The sequence below is a fragment of the Gadus macrocephalus genome, chromosome 13, assembly GCF_031168955.1.
Source record: "Gadus macrocephalus chromosome 13, ASM3116895v1".
In the NCBI taxonomy this organism is placed as follows: domain Eukaryota; kingdom Metazoa; phylum Chordata; class Actinopteri; order Gadiformes; family Gadidae; genus Gadus; species Gadus macrocephalus.
Genome location: NC_082394.1, coordinates 11,468,391 through 11,476,976, shown reverse-complemented (window position 1 = coordinate 11,476,976; position 8,586 = coordinate 11,468,391).

Sequence of the window (8,586 nt, the reverse complement as noted above, 5' to 3'; positions counted from 1 at the left end):
TTCTATATCTCTCCCCCCTTAATCATGGACTAGAAAATGAATTATATAAATGTGTGGTAGAAATGTATTTTATATACAGTCACACGCAAAGCCATAGAGAACAAAGAAGTAGTTAGGAGGCGTACAGGGGAATACTATGGTTACACTTAACCTCCGCACAGCACACTGCATTGTACCGCAAGTTACACGCACATGCATGCAAGACAAGTCATGTATGTACAGGCATTTGCATATAAATGCCATTTCCTCCTTTTGCAGGTCTATTTAATTATTTGGTGGCCATGTATTCACCCCCCAGTGCTACGTTACAGCATGGAGTGTGAGGGGGCGCTGGCTGTACACCACGCAACTGGAGGCACTCATCTGCAGCCGTCTGCCCCAGTGGAGTCCAGCTTCTCTGCATGCCAGAGCCAAGGGACAATTACCCATAATGCCTTGCGTGGAGACGCTCGCGCGGATTTTTTGACAGAAGAAGATGGCTGTGAAGGACCACAGCTAATCTGCACCTGTAATAAGTGGATTAGAGGCTGGTCTGAGTTGTTGTTTTTCCTGCCAAGGCATTTGACAAAAGCAATTGAAATAATGACACACAATCCTAACTGGTGCGGTAAACGTTTCATCATGCGATTGAATAATGCACGTGATTTGCCTCCCCGGGGGGGAAGCATCTCTGCTCAGCAGCCCTGCGCTATGCTTACAGTCAACTCAAAGTTAACTTTTTTGGGGGATAAACGCCATCCTGGACTGTTAAAAAGCACAACATAAGACAGCGGGGCGCACACTTTAGTTATTAACTTCTGGTGTAGCTTAGCGTACCCTTCTCTCTTGCCTTAGAAGTTTATAGAAGCGTGACTAAAATGCAGCGCAATAACACGTCCACATCTTAAAATAAAGGGCAATATGGGTGCAATTTGCGATATATAAAGCTTAAACAGGCGAAGCCGCACTGCTGTAATGCTCTGCGCGCATACTAAGTCGACTTCACATTAATAATAATCCCTAGAGGAAAACCTAGTGTCAAAACAATGTCTACGCCTCAGGATATCAACATGCTTGGTCCAATTATTATTGCAATCAAGATGCCTATGTACAATATACATAAGTGTTTTCACATGTTCTCCTCAGTGCTGAGAGCAGTGTTGATGACTGTGGTAGAGAACTGTATGGTAATCAATTAGGATGCAAAACATAAGTATATAATTGATGCAGAGGCCATGGTGGGGAAGTGGTTTTAAATGTGTGTGTGTGTGTTGTTTACTGAGTTTTTCCCACAAAATAAGTGAAAGGCTCTTTTCAATGCTGTGAGGCTATGCATACAGTCTTTTTTTAGGACAAAGACTTATTTATTCTGTTTTGGCACAGCTCACCTAACTAGTAAGCAGTTTATGTCGAAACTAAAACAGACATTGATTTAGGCCCAGAAGCTGCTGGGGACCATAATGCACTCTCGAAATAAAATAAACTACTCTGGCCCCTGGCTACAAATGCAATTATTATTTCCAACTTGTTTACCTACTCAATGAAAAGTGCCTATCTTATGTGTCAGTCCTTCTTAATGCCAGGATCTTCCTGGAACTGATGCATAAACCTGTTGGAAACACTTGGAAACACAAACACACAGTGACTGCCACCTGGATCTGATTTAAATGGAAGTCTCACCTCTCCCTGCCGTGTCAGTCGGTACAACAGTCCATTACGTTGGCGGTAGTGTGTGCTGCTGTGCCACTGGCAGGCCTGTTTGCATGTCCAGCCACTACGGTCCCTGTAGTGCAGCAAGGACTCTGCTGCCTTGGGCCGCTTAGTGTACATTACCTACCAAGGGTCATGTAGGGGTGAGGACCAGGGGCAGCTGAAGTGGTGTATAGTGTATTCTAGCCCCTTCTCCTCCTCTCTCTCTCTCTCTCTCTCTCTCTCTCTCTCTCTCTCTCTCTCTCTCTCTCTCTCTCTCTCCTCTCTCTTGCTCTTGCTATCTCTCTCGCTCTCTTTCTCTGTCTCTTGCTCTCACTCGCTGTCACACACACACACACACACACACCACACACACACACACACACACACACACACACACACACACACACACACACACACACACACACACACAGAGACATAACTCGCCCCCTTCTAGACATCCTGCCAAAGACAGGAATGTGTTCCACTCCACCGGTGACATCTCTGACCCAGTGTGGGACTACAAGTAAAATCTATTTATGTTTATTTATTTCCATCCGTCTTGGCAATGGCTGGCATTCTAAAATCTGAACGGAGGGGAAAGACAAAGGTAATGGCTTTTTAATTAGGAATGCTGCTGTGATTTGTATTTAGTAAATTTCTGCCACCGATTTTGTTCCAATTTAAATTAATTGACAGAGACTGGAACACTCCCACCCTAGGAGAAGGGCAGAGAGCCAATCCACACACATGGAGAATTCTGCAATACCTCCCTGTAATACATTTTGAAGTAAGTTAAAGTACGTACAATATATTTTGAGCGATGTTTCAAGCTGGAAAGCAGCTGTCTCTTACATAATGAAGATAATGATGAAGATAAACATGGTGTCATGTGAGCTGTAACAAATTTGGCTTTACCACTTTCCTGAACCAATCTTAAACAAAGTTACCTTTGGTTTTTGTTTGTTTTGGTGAATATGTGTACGATTGGACATGATTCATCACTTTAAATGGCCGCTTTATGAAGTGGTTATATTCAAGGACGGATTAACATGACCACGGGCCCTGGACATAAACCAGCCATGGACCCCTACCAACACGCAAATACACGCACTAGCACACCAAATTTGGTTGCATATAACTCATGAAATCCACAATCACACACATTATAATGCAGCGCACAGCCGAGAGAGAGAGAGAGAGAGAGAGAGAGAGAGAGAGAGAGAGAGAGAGAGAGAGAGAGAGAGAGAGAGAGAGAGAGAGAGAGAGAGAGAGAGAGAGAGAGAGAGAGAGAGAGAGAGAGAGAGAGAGAGAGAGAGAGGAGAGAGAGAGAGAGAGAGAGAGAGAGAGAGAGAGAGGTGAGTGTGGGGGAGAGAGGGTTACCCCCTCCCCATGCATAATGAATAAAAATAATTAAAACACTGAATATCAGAAGCCAGGATACCACAATTTGGAGGGAGGGGGCAGGGAGAAAGAGAGAGAGAAGCGGCGCGGTACGATATATTGCAGCATTCTTAGAGAAGTCTCCTCATAGAGACAGTCCAATCCAATTGAAACGAGTACCTTCCATTGTTCGGTATAAGACAGTGGGTAGAGAGAGAGAGAGAGAGAGAGAGAGAGAGAGAGAGAGAGAGAGAGAGAGAGAGAGAGAGAGAGAGAGAGAGAGAGAGAGAGAGAGAGAGAGAGAGAGAGAGAGAGAGAGAGAGAGAGAGAGAGATTATCTAACGCCGTGTCTGCAGGCATGCATAGTGCCAGCCGCTCGTCTTAACGGCAGAACATGGAATCTGTTAGGTTAATATCATGACTTTAAAAGCACCTACTGACTTCCTCTAATGAATTAACGAGTCAAAATGTTGAGATGGACGATATTTGTTGTACCAGGGCAGTATCTTTAGGGTCTTTTTCTTTCTTTCTTTTACGCTATGCCGACCCGCTTAGCACACGTTTCTCCATTTTCACTGTGAAATTGACCGTTGACCAAGCACTACGACATTAACGTTTCGTCACGTTATTTTTTTTTTAAATGTGATGTTCTTATTTTGCAAATCAAAAACATTCAAATCCTTTCATGACCAAAGAATGAATTTTTTATTTTTTTAATAAAAAATAAATGAATAATAAAGTGAAAAAAAAAAGGGAATAATATATATATCAAGGGCCCCCCCATTGGCCAGGGCCCTGGACATGTGCCCACTTTGCCCATGCGGTAATCCGTCATTGATTATATTTCCTCCTCTCTGCTGGTTTTGTGGAGAAAAAATGTGAGTACCCTGGTATATAAACAAGAGCCAGCTAGTTTATATGGTTTTTTTAGTTCGATTTAATCATTTGTTCATATTTTGTTGCTATATATTGCTCCAGTACTTTCATGCAGAGCTGGAGCAGGCTGCAGTTCACTTATGGCCAGAGGGGTCATTCATGAGAAGGAACTTCGGATTCTTACACGGTACATTTACCGCTACTCAAAAAGCCTGGCCTAGATCCTGAATTAGTCAGGAATTATCGGCCTATATCGAACCTGCCCTTCCTGTCCAAGATACAGGAAAGGATTGTAGCAAAGCAAATCGTCGACTATCTGACGAGGGACAATCTCTTCAAACCTTTCCAGTCGGGGTTCAGGAATTTCCACTCAACTGAAACAGATGTGACAGATTTTTGTAAATTATATCCTTCTTGCTTTGGATACAAATACAAGCTCAATGTTTGTGCTGCTGGACCTCAGTGCTGCGTTTGACACGATCGACCACAGCATTCTTCTTCACCGTCTTGAGCACTATGTTGGTTTCGGGGGTACAGCTCTTGGCTGGCTTGAATCGTACCTCACAGATAGAACACAATTTGTGCTCCATGAGGGTTCGGAATCAAAGCACTGTAAACTACGCTTTGGTGTACCACAAGGGTTGGTCCTTGGTCCATTCATTTTTGCAATCTACATGCATCCCTTGGGCGACGTTATCCGCAGCTTCGGAATTAGTTTCCATTGCTACGCGGATGACACCCAGCTCTTAATTCCTGTAGAACCAAGGGACTCGGCCCAAATCCAGAAGGTTGAGTCCTGTGCGGCTGCGGTGAAGAGTTGGATGTCACAGAACTTCCTGCAGCTTAATAAGGGGAAGACAGAGCTGATAATTATCGGCTCAGAGTATTTGAGAAAGTCTCACTGTGGTTGGATGGCCTCGCCATCCCACAGAGTACATCCGTCAAAAATCTTGGTGTCCTGTTTGACCCTCAACTGTGCTTTGACCAACATGTTAGAAGTATACCTAGAATTGCCTTTTTCCATCTGTGAAACATTGCAAAAATCAAACCAATGTTATCTGCAGCGGATGCAGAGACACTGATTCATGCATTTACTTCATCAAGACTGGATTATTGTAATGCACTGTTCTTGGGACTACCAAACTCTACCACGAGAAGTTTACAGCTTGTACAGAATGCTGCAGCTATTTTTTGTTAATTTCAAGGGAGTTTTTTCTTGCCCTTGTGGGGGCTTGCGTAAATATTTGGCCTGTTAAGCCCTTTGAGACTGTAATGGTAATTAAGTGCTATACAAATAAAATTGAATTGAATTGAACTTAAGGATGAGTAATTATGAGAAAAGGAGGATTATAATCGCATGCTAAGATGGATCAGTTTCCATCACAAGCCTCCTTTTCTGTTTGCAGCCTTTGATCCATGCCTAGCATTAGTCCTGGACCAGAATACATTGCATTCACCATGTATAAATCACTGGCATCTTTCATATTAAAGTTAGGTCCCCTGATTCAAGCCAATACCATTTGAACATGCATATGTGTTAATAGTTGTGTGAGCTACTGCATTGAAAAGAACCACCTTCCTTTGAGTTAAGTGTAGAAAATCTGCCTTTGGCCACATTTCCCAAAAAATAATTAAAGAAAATAATGAAAAACTTCATCTGTCTGCCTTGTCCAATCACGAGCTGACCAACATCGGCTGTAAGTGCTTCCCAACTGTCACACCAAATATGCAACCCTGTGAACTTCAACAAAACGTAAACGCTTAGAGAAACCCAGAAATGAGCTAAGGCTGGTATGAGATAAACTGATGCAAGCAGCAGTCATTGGAGGCTGTTAAAGATAAGGTGTGTGTGTTTGTGGGGGTGTATGCTTGTGTTAATGTGTGCGTGTGCGTGTGCGTGTGTGTGTGTGCATTTGTGTGTGGTTGCTTGCAAGCATGTATATGTCCATCTGTGTGTGTGTGTTTGTGCATGTGTGTGTGTGTGTGCATGCTTGCATGTGTGTGTTGTGTATTTCCGTATTTTTGTATGTTTGTGTGTGTGTGTGTGTGTGTGTGTGTGTGTGTGTGTGTGTGTGTGTGTGTGTGTGTGTGTGTGTGTGTGTGTGTGTGTGTGTGTGTGTGTGTGTGTGTGTGTGTGTGTTATTTTCCCCGGGAGGGCAGAAGCTACATGAGCATTGGTTATGGATGAGTTGGTAGCGATGGATCAGTTGGTAGCGGTAGTGTTTGCTGCATGCTCTGCTTGCCGGGAGTGGCCCCGCCCCCTTGCATGCTGAGCTCAGCCCACTCATCTTCTCAGCTCCAGCTTCCTCCTCTCCAAATAAGATAAAACCCCATCCAGGTTGAGTGGTATCTTGTGCGTTCTTGCCGTTGGTTCTATTTACAGCTGGTGGGAGTGCTAATGGTCAATTGTAAAGGAAGTAACACACTGGGACCTTTCACTGGAATGAGCGGCGTTAGTGTGTCCCTAGTGTGGTATTTAAATGAGCAGTAATGTACGTCTGAATAACAACTCGCATGGTGCGTGTGAGTTCTTACTTCCGTTGCAATTCCTGGATAATCACACTTAATACAGTCGTTTTGAAAGGCATATACTTAATGTTTACAGTCTAGCAATATTATTTGTTTTGTATATTATAGCAATATTATAACTTAATTATTTGGTTTGTTATATTGTTTATAATAGTCATAATAGTCTCGCTATCCAGTCTCTTCCTGGATAGCGAGACCTTGCCTTGAATGGGTTTGCTAGAGAGCTGTTCCCACTTATTATCAGATACTGGTGTTCACTTCAATGTTGTCTATGAAGAGCTTTCAGAATCATTGCTGGATTTTAGTTTTTTGTCATGTAACAGAAAAACGAACTGACTTTAAATTCTCAACCCTGGCTACTGTTTCTCTTTCTGATTTCAATCAATCTAACAAAATGGATCCAGCCATCTCCATCTCTGTCCACAAACATGCAGAAAGTAAGATCCTAAAATTGTACCTTTTTATATCTGCCACTGTGCCACAGGCCGCCGTGCAGACACGACAAACTATGGGCCCAATGTTTCATATATATTCCTAAAGGGATTGTCAAGTGATTTCTAAAGCACTCACAAATAATGCATCAACGATTTTCTTTATGATGTTACACAATAAACTGCAATGTTTTAGTTCTCTTAAAGGGGGAATATTATGCCACCAGGTGTGAATATGATTAGCCAGTCACCTAGATGTATGATGGATAGATAAGTAACATTTGCTAAAGTCCACTGTGTAGGCTGGTAGACTGATATATCCAGCATACATCTAGGTGGACACTCCCACCTGTGATGTATAATTGAATTACAGAGGAAAAGGCAGATATTCAAATGGCTTGTAATGGCTAATCACACTCACACCTGGTGGCAGAATAACACCCCTTTAAACAGCGCTAAGAAAAACATTCTGTTCCTTTGCAGTGTGAGCAGTGTATGAAAACTCAGTGGAAATGCCTGAGAGAACCTTCTTCTATGCCTGCTGCAGAAAAAAAAAAGCAGGAGAGAGAGAGACAGAGGACAATAAAGAGAGGGAGATGGACAGAGAGAGGGGGAGAAAAGATGAGCGATAACTAAAGGGAGCGATAGAAAAGGAGAGAGATGGAGCATGGATGGAGGAGCAGAGGGGTTAGAAACACAAAACAACATAGAAATGATAGAACCAGTGAAATCCAATTTAGAGGGCTAATCAGAGGCGTGGTAAGGGAGCAGCAGAGGTGAAGGGTGGAGGGTGTGTCTGATGAAATTCTGTGGACACACATCAGAGCTGATGCATTTCCAATGGCATGGACCAGGAAGAGATTGTATGCCTGCCTTTGGCAAACCAACAGAATAGTGGAGGAATTTGACATAGTCATTAAACACAGAAGCTTGGTTCAGGTACAAATCAAATGTTCGATTTTGCCACTCTCATCTTTCTACATTGTGTTTCTCTACTTTTTATGTACTCACTGTCCGTTTGTGTATGACGGGTGAACATATAACAAGCTTTTAATTGTTTTTCCATGATCATAATTCTCATCAAATTATTGTAAATTGTATCTATCATGTTTCAAAGCTGAAGGGTAATCTTCCTTTTTTCCACAAACAAGCATATACTGCATCATTCTCGTGTTCATCATTTCATGAATCGAAAAACTGCAGATCCTATTCTCCAGTGAAGGCTGGCATCATCACGACTCTGAAAAGAGGGGCATTGTAAATGCTCTTTCAATTCATATATCCCTTTTGCGTCGGAAAGAGGGCGGGCGCGAAAGTGCATGATCAACTATGTTTAACGCCAGGGACTCGTAGCAATGTCACCTCACCGATTTATGTGTGGCTAATCTGTTGTTGTGGGTCGGCGTGGCGCGTGTGTGCACACCAAGCTAGCGGTTCCAGCCCTTGTTATCAGAGGCCTTGTTATCCTCATGGAACATCATCAGGGACCCCGGTGGACTCCGAGGCGAGGCTGTCGTAGAGGTGTCTTCTATTAACAACCGCCTCCCCCCGAACCCCTTCTGGCCTTATGTCACGCCCAAAGGGGCACATTGCTGCTCCTTCTGCCTATTAGTTCACACTCAAGTTAGGAAGCCGATTCAAAATGTGTTAGAGCCAGAGGGTCAAGTGAAGTTTATTCAAATGGCCTTTATCATAGTTA